The sequence below is a fragment of the Lissotriton helveticus genome, chromosome 7 (genome assembly GCF_964261635.1).
Source record: "Lissotriton helveticus chromosome 7, aLisHel1.1, whole genome shotgun sequence".
In the NCBI taxonomy this organism is placed as follows: Eukaryota; Metazoa; Chordata; class Amphibia; order Caudata; family Salamandridae; genus Lissotriton; species Lissotriton helveticus.
The window spans coordinates 291,420,972-291,433,943 of NC_136068.1; positions in this window are offsets into that span (position 1 = coordinate 291,420,972).

Consider the following 12,972-nt stretch of genomic DNA (forward strand, 5'->3'; position numbering starts at 1 on the left):
GTCAGATCGGGCAGGGTTCCGTGGTGTACTTGGGACATGAAGTGGGGAGCGGCCAGGGGGCGACCCTTCAGCCAAAGATTCAGACCATCCTGGCTTGGGAACCCCCAAGACCCAAATAGAGGTGAGGGCCTTCCAAGGACTCACCGGGTACTACAGGAAGTTTGTCAAGGGATATGGCAGCATCGTTGCCCCCTTGACAGAGCTGACTTTGAAGAAGCAGCCCCGGAAAGTGATCTGGACTGACGCCTGTCAGGAAGCATTTGACACCCTGAAGACTGCCATGCGCACGGTGCCCGTGCTCCTGGCTCTTGATTTCCCCAAACAGTTCCTAATACAAACAGACGCTTCAGAGCATGGGGTAGGGGCTGTTCTCTCACAGATGACTGAGGAGGGCTGGGACCAACCTATAGCCTTCATCAGTCGGAGGTTACTTCCACGGGAACAGAGGTGGAGAGCGATTGAGCGAGAAGCTTTCGCTGTGGTCTGGGCATTGAAGAAGCTAAGACCCTACTTGTTTGGGTCTCACTTCAGAGTTCACACAGACCACAGAACCCTCATATGGTTGATGCAGATGAGGGGTGAGAACCCGAAACTGTTGAGGTGGTCCATTTCCCTACAGGGTATGGACTTCACGGTGGAACATCGCCCTGGCATAGACCACGCCAATGCTGACGGTCTGTCGAGGTCTTAGTGATGAGGAACTCCCTGGGGTAGGTTAGTTCTCCTCACGTTTCAGCTGGATGGGACACGTGTTAGACCTGGCACCTTGGCGTGAGTCTCCCTTCCACTTTTCGCTGATATGCCTCAGATGTTTTGCTGGTGTTCGCTGCTCAGGGCACTGCACAACGGCCAATCCGTGCCGCAGTGCAAGTGCTCCCAATGTAAAGTGCATCCGTAATTGATTTCCATGATTGGTTTATTTTGTTTACTGTTAGTCCCTAGTAACGTGCACAAGGAGTGCCGGGGCTTGTAGATACAAATACTGCTAGTGTGCCTGCAACGCTGGTTGCGCCACCCACAGAAGCGGCCTCGTAAGATGTGTCTCGGGTCCGCCATTGCAGAACCTGTGTACAATCTGGTACTGTCACGCTGACTGCGCAAGGGCACACACTCGCTAGTCCCTAAACCTTCCCTTAACTTCATATAAGTAACCCGTATGGTAGGCCCATGGGCAGGGTGCGTTGTAAGCATAAGGTAGGACAAGCCATGATGTGTGTGGCATGTCTTAATAATGAATTACCGCCCTTTTCGTTCTTCACTATTGAAGGGCTACCTGTTCTCATAGGCCAAGATGAGCTGCCGGAATTATTACATGCTATAGTCCCGGCAGGCTCAGGGAACATGGTGGCACATCAAGTTTAGTATGCCTGAACTCAGAATAATAAAATACTTCCTTTAGTAAGGTTTATTTTAATATCCTGAGTTTGCAAATGCTACTTTTAGAAAGTTAGCATTTGCTCACCTAACTATTTCAGCCCGCCTCTGCCAGGATGTGTATCTGCTGTCTGGTTTGTGTGAGTGACAGGGCTGGGGAATTCCTGGGGACAGTCTGGGCTACCAGGTGGGGAATAGGGTGCTTACACCAGGATGGGTGGGCGGAGTAGTCCTTGACTCAGAATAGGGTTGTGCTCCACCACCACAATGCTGGCTCCACCTCCTGCGGAGCGTCTGATGTCCCTGCCCTGCACCCTGAAAGAAGGCGGCAGCTTCCGGTCAACAGAGTGCTCCAAAACCCGGTTGATCCAGGCTCATGCCCCCTGGCCTGCAAGGACAAAAGAAACTGAGTATAAATATAGGAGCCCTGCTCCTAGCAAATCAGATCCTGTTTTGACCACGACAAACCTCTCCCTGACTAGAAGGACCAAGAGAAGCTGAAGGACGGAAACCGGGCTTTGCCCTGAAAGACTGGCCTGCAGTCGTGCCTTGCTGAGAACGGAGAGGAAAAGACCAGAGAGGACTTTGAAGACTTGTGCCTGAAATTATCTCCAAGGGCTTTATCTCAAGCTTGCCCCCTGAACTGAACCCCAGTACCAGTGGGTTCTATTCTGCCTGTGCCCATCTGCTGTTGGGCCTTAAGTTCTTTTCCCTCACCGAAGTTGTGACTCGGGTTCCTTCACCCCTCCTAAGGCCGTGACAGCTCGGAGTCTGGTTGCCCCGCCGCAGAGAGCCCCGCTCAAGCTTGAGTCGCTCTCCGCTTCAGTGCCGGGCCGCCCGTTCTCCTGTCACCTCGCCTGCTACGGAGCGCGTTGTGCGCCTCTCATCTTCTCCCGCCGGAATCTGCACGGAGCGCATCTGATAGCCTCGGACGGTCCGTACGTTGCTATGTACCCCACTGTCTCGCTTTGCCCTCCTGCATACCAAGGCCCGTGCCGCACCTCAAGAAGGCCGTACATTGGTACCAGAGTCCCGGTGCTGCACCCGTCTGCCCAAGAACGCGACGCCCCACACAGATCCACCGGTACGACCTAGCGTGCTAAGAAGTAGTACGCCCTGCAGGCCTGAATGGCGCCTCGCCCCGTGAGCTGCATCAGACCCCGGATCGCCGCAACCCTCCACCCCATCCCGCTCACCCGCCTCGCACCTCGAGGAGGCTCTGAGCCGGATAGACCCTTTGGAGAACCGTCGGCCTCGTCCTGGGTCCGCCCTCACCAGTAGCCGCACCTAAAACACCTCGGACACTTAACGCAAGGTACACTTGAACTCTATCCCGATTTCACATCGGATCAAGGGTCCACAATGTTTGTTTTCCCTGTCGTCCGACATTTATCAACGGGTCGCTTCTCCAGCGCAGAGCGCGCATCGACCCTCAGCGTACCTTGCTGACCGAGAACACTTAAAGAACAATTGCCTAATTAAATCTGGTGGCCTCAATCGCTAAACGCTATATGGTCTTGTGATAAACCTGCATATGAAGTATATCTTTTACATAAAGTCTACGTATTTTTGATACAACCTTACGACTGGTGTCCGTCTGTGGTGAGTCAGTGGGTTTACTGTATGTGATCATAAATGCTTAAGTAACTATCGCACTGAGGATTAGCCTTGTCTGCTCGCGCCACGCAACCTAGAGGGTGAGCAGGGGTTATTCTTATGGAGTAGTTTCCTTGCCCTGACTAGAGGAGAAGGTCCCTGCTTGTCACAAGTGCATACCTGTGCCAACCAGAGACCTCCGATTCTAACAAGGCACAATAACAACCCCAGCACATTTACCCTGTTGATACTCATCCCTTCAAAACCTCACCTGCCTTCGAAAACTGCTTAGTCAGGTATTCAAGTTCTAAACAATGGATTTAGGAATCAGAAGGAATTTAAGATACAGTTTGAGTAAGATTTATAGCTCCTTTCACGGTGTGAGCCTATTCTGATGGCTATCAGATCTGATAGCGTGGAAATTAAGAAACATAATCAATCAGGTGTTTGTTAAGTGCAACTACTCACCCGTAAGGTCTCAAGCCGCTGGGGAGTGGGGGGTGTCGCAGGTTCCAGTCCACCAAGGAGGAGGTCTGTCAAAGAGATAGGTTTTGAGGTTTCTTGCAAAGATGGGGAGTGATGTTGTCTGTCTGAGCTGGAGTAGAAGGTCGTTCCAGGTTCTGGCCGAGCGGAGGGAGAAGCAGCGACATCCCGATATGGTCTTTCTGGTGCAGCAAACCACAGCGTAGGAGAGCTGGGCTGCTCGTAGGGTCCTTTGGGGTGCATCGAATTTTAGTCAGCTCTTCAGGTATGCTTGTCTGGTGTTGTGGAGGGCCTTGTGAGCGTAGGTTAGCATCATGAAGGTGACTCTAGCTTTGATGGAGAGCCAGTGGAGTGTGTGCAGGTGCTGGGAGATATAGCAGTGTCTTGGCAGGTTGAGGACCAGTCTTGCGGCGGTGTTTTGGATGTTCTGTAGCTTGCGGGAGAGGTTTTTGTTCATTCCGGCATAAAGTGCGTTGCCGTAGTCGAGCCTGCTGGTGACCAGGGTGTGAGTGACGGTCTTTCTGTGTTCAAGGGGGATCCATTTGAAGGTCTTACGTAGGAGGCAGAGGGTGTGGAAGTAGGAGGATGAGACAGAGTTGATCTGGCGGTCCATTTTGAGCTCTGAGTACAGGATGATTCCCAGGTTGCGTGCGTGGTCCGTGGAGGTGGGCGGGATTCAGAGGGAGGGGGGCCTCCAGGTGTTGTTCCAGGCATAGGGGTTTGGGCCCATGATGAGTACTTCTGTTTTGTTGGTGTTTAGTTATAGGCAGCTGTTTTTCATCCATTTGCCAATGGCTTCCATGCCTTCTCGAAAGTTGTGTCTGGCGGTTTTGGGTTCGTTGGATAGGGAGAGGATGAGTTGGGTGTCATCTACGTATGACATAATGTTGAGTCCGTAGGTTCTGACGATGGGGGCGAGCAGAGCCATGTAGACTTTTAAAAGCTTTGGGCTGAGTGAGGACCCCTGGGGGACTCTGCAGGTGGTAGGTGTAGGGTCAGAGAGGAAAGGGGGGAGTCTGACCCGCTGCGTTCTGCCAAAGAGGAAGGAGCAGATCCAGTTGAGGGCCTTGTCTTAGATGCCTGTGTCGTGGAGTCTGCATTTTAGGGTGCGGTTAGAGACTGTGTCGAATGCCGCTGAGACGTCGAGGAGGATGAGGGCTGCTGTTTCCCCTTTGTCCAGTTAGGCGTGGATGTCATCTGTTGCGGTGAGGAGGGCGGTTTCTGTACTGTGTTTTTTTCTGAAGCCGGATTGGGAGGAGTGAGGATGTTGTGCTCTTCGATGAATGTGGCGAGTTGGCTGTTGATGGCTTTCTTGAGGACTTTCGATGGGAACAGGAGCAGGGAGATGGGTCCATATTTTTTGAGGTTGGTGTGGTCTGCCGAGGGTTCCTTCAGGAGGGGGTTGATCTCAGAGTGTTTCCAGTCGTCAGGAATGAGGCGGTTGCCAGGCAGCGGTTAATGGTGTGGCAGAGCATGGGTGCGATGGTGTCTGCGGCTCTGTTGAAAATGTGGTGGGGACAGGGGTCCAAGGGGGCCCAGGAGTGGATTGACTTCATTGTCTTCAGTGTGTATTCAGTGGTGAGAGCTGTCCAGTTGTAGATCGCTGGCTTCAGGCTGTCAGGGTTGTTGGTGAGGGTTCAGAGTGTTAGTTGTCTTTGTCAAAGTTGTCATAGATGCTCTTGATTTTGTGGTGGAAAAAGGTGCTGAGTTAGTCGTAGAGATCCTGTGAGCGAGGGATGTCGGTGGACTCGCTGGTGGGTTGAGCGACCTCCTTGATGATGTTGAAGAGTTCTTTTCTGTTGTGTGCATGAGTGGAGATTCTGTCTTCAATCGCTTTTTTCCTTGTTTTTCTGATGAGTTGGTGGTGGTCATTGGTGGCGGCTCTGAAGTTGTTGTGGCCTTCTGTGAATTTGGTGTTCCTCCAGGCCTTTTCGAGGCGGCGGCAAGTGTGTCTGGACTCTCGAAGTTCGGTGGTGAACCATCTAGCTTTCTTGCCGTGGGTGTTGTTTTTCTTGAGGGGGGCTATGGTGGTGGTGCTGTCGGAGATCCATCTGTGCCGGGTTCGGGCTGCAGTGTTGGGGTCGTCGTTTTCCGTAATCGATGGGGTAGAGTTGCAGAGTGATGAGTGTAGCTGGTCGTTGGTGATTCTGGTCCAGTTTCTTTGTGGTGTCTGTGGATGGTGTGTGTTCTGAAGGGGAAGTGGACGCATCAATGGTCAGTCCATGGGAGTGCAGTGGTGTGGCCGAAGGTGATGCAGTTCCTGTTGTAAAGAGGGGGTCGAGGGTGTGTCCTGCTGAGTGCATGGGTTCGGTCACGATCTGGCGGAGTCCAATGTTGTGGAGGTTGTCCAGGAGGGATGTGGTGCTGGGATCCAGTATGTTGTTGAGGTGGATGTTGAGGTCTCCCAGTAGGGTGTAGTTGGTGGACGCAATGGCATACTGGGTGATGATGCCCGTGATGGAGTTGTCGAAATGTCTGCGGGGTCCAGCGGGGTCCGCAGATGAGGGTTCCTTGGAGGGTGGATGTAGGGATGGCCTGTATCTTGAAGTGAAGGTGTTCCATCAGGTCCGTGGGCTCATCGGGGAGTGTGCTCAGGTGGAGGGTTGATTGTGGACGATGGCGATTCCTCCTCCCGGGCGGTGGGGTGGTCCTTCCTGGAGATCATGTATCTTTTGTGAATGGCGATGTCTGGTCCCGAGGTAGTGTTGGTCCAGGTTTCGGTAAAAAATGCTACATCTGGGGTGGTGCTGTCAAGGAGGTCCCATATTTCGGTGGCGTGTTTGTGGAGGGATCGGACGTTGAGGAGGATGCATTGCAGGGTCTTCGGTTCGGTTGTGTTCTTGTGGGCGGGTTGCGCTATGTCAGTGGTCTTGGCGATGCTGCAGGTGTGCCAGCAGCAGTGACAGCTGAACGGTCCATCGTTATATAAACAGTTCAACCCTAAACTTACTACAGAGATCTCCAACTCCGTGCCAGCTCCGTCTCTTGGTCGACAGATCTTTGCCGCCTTGATAGAATGCGGTACAAAAGGGGGTGGTGATGGACGGAGCATCTGAATCAAGCAAACACTCACACCCAGTCAAAAGATCTGGGTTTAATCCATCACCGGTCTTTAGCCCACTCTGCCACCCCATTTCAGACATGGCTATACGCAAATCACTCTGACCCTGTGCCTCATGGGAACAGTCCAGCCCAAACTGCCAAGCCATGTCTTCCCTGGACCGGAAACAAGCTTCCGAGGACCGGTTTCTGGCATTCCAGCCGTCTTCATCCCGGCTTGCCTGAATCCAGTGGCAAAGTGAGCAAGGGACTCACGTCTGAACATACCCTGCCACAATTATGGCGGCCAAAAGCGGTACAAAAGGGGGTGGTGATGGACAGAGCATCTGAATCAATCAAACACTCACACCCAGTCAAAAGATCTGGGTTTGATCCATCACTGTTCCTTAGCCCACTCTTCCACCCCAGTTCAGACATGGCTATATGCAAATCAGTCTGGCCCTGTGTCTCATGGGAACAGTCCAGCCCGATCTGCCAAGCCATGTCTTTCCTGGACTGGAAACAAGCTTCTGAGGACTGGTTTCTGGCATTCCAGCCGTCTTCAGCCCGGCTTGCTTGAATCCAGTGGCAAAGTGAGCAAGGGACTCACGTCTGAGCATACCCTGCCACACTTATGGCGGCCAAAGCGGTACAAAAAGGGGTGGAGATGGACGGAGCATCTGAACCAATCAAACACTCACACCCAGTCAAAAGATCTGGGTTTAATCCATCACCGTTCTTTAGCCCACTCTGCCACCCCAGTTCAGACATGGCTACATGCAAATCAATCTGACCCTGTGCGTCAAGGGAACAGTCCAGCCCGAACTGCCAAGCCATGTCTTCCCTGGACCGGAAACAAGCTTCAGAGGACCGGTTTCTGGCATTCCAGCTGTCTTCAGCCTGGCTTGCCTGAATCCAGTGGCAAAGTAAGCAAGGGACTCACGTCTGAGCATACCCTGCCACACTTATGGCGGCCAAAAGTGGTACAAAAGGGGGTGGTGATGGACGGAGCGTCTGAATCAATCAAACACTCACACCCAGTCAAAAGATCTGGGTTTAACCAATCACCGTTCTTTAGCCCACTCTGCCACCCCAGTTCAGACATGGCTATATGCAAATCAGTCTGGCCCTGTGCCTCATGGGAACAGTCCAGCCCGATCTGCCAAGCCATGTCTTCCCTGGACCAGAAGCAAGCTTCCGAGGACTGGTTTCTGGCATTCCAGCCGTCTTCAGCCCCGCTTGCTTGAATCCAGTGGCAAAGTGAGCAAGGGACTCACGTCTGAGCATACCCTGCCACACTTATGGCGGCCAAAAGCGGTACAAAAGGGGGTGGAGATGGACGGAGCATCTGAACCAATCAAACACTCACACCCAGTCAAAAGATCTGGGTTTAATCCATCACCGTTCTTTAGCCCACTCTGCCACCCCAGTTCAGACATGGCTACATGCAAATCAATCTGACCCTGTGCGTCAAGGGAACAGTCCAGCCCGAACTGCCAAGCCATGTCTTCCCTGGACCGGAAACAAGCTTCAGAGGACCGGTTTCTGGCATTCCAGCCGTCTTCAGCCTGGCTTGCCTGAATCCAGTGGCAAAGTAAGCAAGGGACTCACGTCTGAGCATACCCTGCCACACTTATGGCGGCCAAAAGTGGTACAAAAGGGGGTGGTGATGGACGGAGCGTCTGAATCAATTAAACACTCACACCCAGTCAAAAGATCTGGGTTTAATCAATCACCGTTCTTTAGCCCACTCTGCCACCCCAGTTCAGACATGGCTATATGCAAATCAGTCTGACCCTGTGCCTCATGGGAACAGTCCAGACCGAACTGCCAAGCCATGTCTTCCCTGGACTGGAAACAAGCTTCTGAGGACCGGTTTCTGGCATTCCAGCCGTCTTCAGCTCGGCTTGCCTGAATCCAGTGGCAAAGTGAGCAAGGGACTCACGTCTGAGCATACCCTGCCAAACTTATGGCGGCCAAAAGCGGTACAAAAGGGGGTGGTGATGGACGGAGCGTCTGAATCAATCAAACACTCACACCCAGTCAAAAGATCTGGGTTTAATCCATCACCGTTCTTTAGCCCACTCTACCACCCCAGTTCAGACATGGCTATATGCAAATCAGTCTGATCCTGTGCCTCATGAGAACAGTCCAGCCCGAACTGCCAAGCCATGTCTTCCCTGGACCGGAAACAAGCTTCCGAGGACTGGTTTCTGGCATTCCAGCTGTCTTCATCCCGGCTTGCCTGAATTCAAGGGCAAAGTGAGCAAGGGACTCATGTGTGAGCATACCCTGCCACACTTATGGCGGCCAAAAGAGGTACAAAATGGGGTGGTGATGGACGGAGCATCTGAATCAATCAAAAACCCACACCCAGTCAAAAGATCTGGGTTTAATCCATCACCGTTCTTTAGCCCACTCTGCCACCCCAGTTCAGACATAGCTATATGCAAATCAGTCTGACCCTGTGCCTCATGGGAACAGTCCAGCCCGAACTGCCAAGCCATTGTTAGAATGCAGCACACATCAATTCATCAACTTACAGCATTCAGACATTGATGAGCGGTTTGGTAAAGTTTTAAAGCTTTATTTCTCATTAATCAATTAGTAATTGTTTTTGGTTCCTTTTTAATTCAGGTAAGTCAGATGAGTCTGTTTACAGAAATATCAAGAGAATTTTAGTTAGAGTCTTGGGACCCGATTCACAGAACCAACTTAAGACAAAATCCTAAACGTACTAACATTTTGGTATTCACAGAAGGCACTTACTCATTTTGGTATTCATAGAAGGTACTTACTCATTTAGGTGTTCACAGAAGTTAGGAGTCCTAACTTTAGGACTCTTAAATGCCTTCTGTGAAAACTGAAAGTCTTAAAGTTAGGATTTTTCTCAGTTTAGGAGTAGGAAAGTTAGGACTCCTAACTTTAGGACTCCTAAATGCCTTCTGTGAATGCCGAAAGTCTTAAAGTCAGGATTTTTCTCAGTTTAGTAGTAGTAAAGTTAGGACTCCTAACTTCAGGACTCAGGCCCATAGTCTTGAATAGTCAATAGAAATGTGAGATTTCTGAAAAATTATTATGGTGCAAAAGTATTATTTGCATATTCAAGAAAGGCATTTTTTCCACACTATACTTTTTATGCAGTTTCTACATTACTGTCAGGTCACATTTTAAAATTAATGTATGGTTATTTTTGTCTAAACTTTTCAGCTTTGCCACCTCTGTAGATGTATATTTTTCCACAGGCTAATCCAAATTGTAATTGACACTGCAAAAAATTGATGACAAAAGTAGTGTGACACAAAGCCTTTCTCTCTCCCAATGGTAAACATCCATTACAACGCAGGCATAACAACGCAATGAGTTTACAACGCTGATAATACAACACAAGTTCCATTGCAATGCATGCCATTACAATGCATGCCGTTAATACACATATCCCTCACTGACCAGTATCTACCCTGAGGTAAGCACCCGGCGGTGTTAGAATAGTAATTTTCGTTGCAATGTAACATGCGTTTTCATGGCTTGCGTTGTAATGGCATGCGTTGTGATGGAAGTTGCTTGGTAAAAACCATGTTGTAAAGATATGCTTTGTAATAGTTTGCATTGTAGCATCATACATCCCTCTTAATATATATATATTGATTGTTTTTAGAATTGGCCTTTAAGACTGATTTAGCTGTCTCGAATAAAAAACATTCCCCCCCCCAAAAAAAAATCATAAAGATTGTACATACACAGAGAGACTATTGGTCAGCAGAACTAACTCACTGGTCCGTTAAATTGTCATTCCCATTTTGCTACTACACACTTCAGCATGGACCAGGGAGCCAGCCCACTCTATCTATTGTCCCCCTAGTCTCTGAGTGACTGCACAGAGATTGTGCCCAATATTCACCTCCACTTTATAAGTAGTTCATTTGCCCCCAGAGAGAAAGTGTGTTTTCTATTTTTATTTTGTATATCATTTAAGCCAAACAACTGTTTATTTATACTACACATTAGGTACTCAGGTAGAGTATGATTTATTATCTTTCCTTTTTTCCAATTGCTGTTAAGAACTGTTTAAGTGACATTGTAGCTCCTTGTAATTTGAGCACTTGGTTGAGTGAATATTTTTTCTTGTCACCTTCACAAACAAATAGTAGTAAAATGCATAGCACAACTGAAAGGCTTCTTTAAAAACACCAGTATAACAACCTCATCAGTGGATATTGCTTTACATTTAGCATTTGTATACAAGCATATGGTGGCCACATTTAGCTTATGTTATGGCTCATACTTTCAATACAAAATGCAAAGAAATACTAATAAGATACAATAACCATTGCAGAGGTACACCTAGGCCTGCAGACCTATTGGCTTCACTATTGCTTGCTTCACTCACAACCTAAGGTCCAGTAGACAGCTAAAGCAGTTTTCAAACCAGACTTAAAAATGATAATTGCCCATTTAATAATTGCTTAAAACAATATGATTCATTATGTGCAGCCTTACCTGACACTTTAACAAAGTTAGCGCATCACACTAATCAGAAAAACTTAATCAAGGGGAGATCCTCACCTCTTAAAGTAATACTGTTTTCTGCTATTCCTAGGAAACCTAAATTAGACAAAAGACAAACTTTAGACAGAATTTGAATAGGAAACTGAGAAACAAATCGAATGATCAGTATATCAGTTGGAAAAGATTTGCCAGAATGTCCATCAAACTTTCAGGGCAAACTGTATATTCTGACCTTTTGCTTCATTTCCCAGTGAAACTTAATAATACCAACTAAAATCTTAAAAAACTGATTTAGTGTAGGACTAATTATGTCAACATTAGAATAGTACATTTCCTCTACTAAAATTCACTACCCAGTTCTGGCAAGCAGTTAGGTACCTTGTCAAAGAAAAAGCCTGTGTTCCAGTTCCTGGAGTTGGAAAACATACTAGTATTTTTTATTATTTATTATTAAGTTCAACAAATCACCCTAGAAAGGGTCTCTAGGCGCTGCTACAAATCTACAGGTTTAGAAGCAGAGAAATGTTAACCGTCTAAACTGAAAATTAGAGAGAAAGATTACACAACCAAGTTATAAAGGCTTTTTTAAACTACGTAGTCAGCACAGGCACTTAGATGTGGCGGAGCTGATTCCAGTGCTGAGAGGCTAGCTATGAAAATGATCAGCCCCCATACCCAGTGGTGCAGATATGCAGAGGATGTAACAAGAGTTTCCAGGTAGACCTAAGACTTCAAGTGGGAGCATACCATTGGAGTTTATCCTGCAGGTATTGTGGTCCGTTCCCACGCAAGGATGTATGGATCAGACAGAGACGTTTAAACAACAATCACTTCCTTATAGGCAGCCAATGAAGGCTTCAAAGAATAGGTTCGGAGGGCAATCTAGGTGGATGATGACAGACTAGCCATGACGCAGTATTTTAAACCACCTGGAGTTTAGCAAATAGTCTTTTATTCATGGCGACAAATAGCGCCTTGCCATAGTGCAAGCAGCAGATTTTCTTGACTGATGGAGTAGCCACTGAAACACATTTCTGAGAGGGTGCATGATTCCAAAGAAGGAGCCTGTGATATCATCCACATGTTCTTTGATGAAAAGGTTCTCATCGACTATGATTCCTAGATTTCACAGTACCTCTTTTAGAATTGGCGCTATGGTGCAAGGGTGCCTACTGTGCATGCAGGATTGTTTTTGTGCAGGAAGAGAGATATTCCTGCACGAAAAAAAATCCTGAAGTGCATATTCCTCTTTCTATTTATGCTACAAGAGAAAGAGGAAGAAACAAGGAGAAATCAAGATAGTTATCCTCATTGTGTAAGTTTTTGAAGCATCCCCACGTTTATAAATTCTTGTAAACCTAGGAATGTATTAAAATCCATTGAAGCTTCTTGGGAACACCCACGCAAAGCCCGTGGAATGCCTTACCATGGAAGAGCAAACGGAATGCAGCGTTCTGTGCTGAGTTGAAATACTCAAGGGGCCTTATTTATGAAAAGTGACGCATCGCTGCGTGAAAACAGCGATGCGTCACTTTTCACTGCGCACTCCTTGCGACACCAATGATGCGTCATATTTAATGTACGACGCATCATGTCGCAAGGAGTTACAGATACGTCAGTATTTCTGACGTATCTGTAAGCGCAAAAGTGACGCATTGCTGGAGTGTGTCACAAAAGTGACGCAACTCCAGCAATGCCTCCTTTCACATGGGGAAAGCCCCATGTGAAAGGGCTTGCGTCAATCTCACGCCTGCTGTGAGGCAGGCGCAAGATTTTGACGCAACAGCGTCCTAAAAGTGATGCAGTGAAATCTCATAGATTTCACTGCGTCACTATTACGAGGCTTTTTGCGGGGGAACGGCCCCTCTGCATACATTCTACCTGACGCAGGTATAATGTGGCGCAGGGGTTTAAAAAGTGACGCATCTACTTAGATGCGTCACTTTTTAAATATGGCGCAACAAGGAGCAA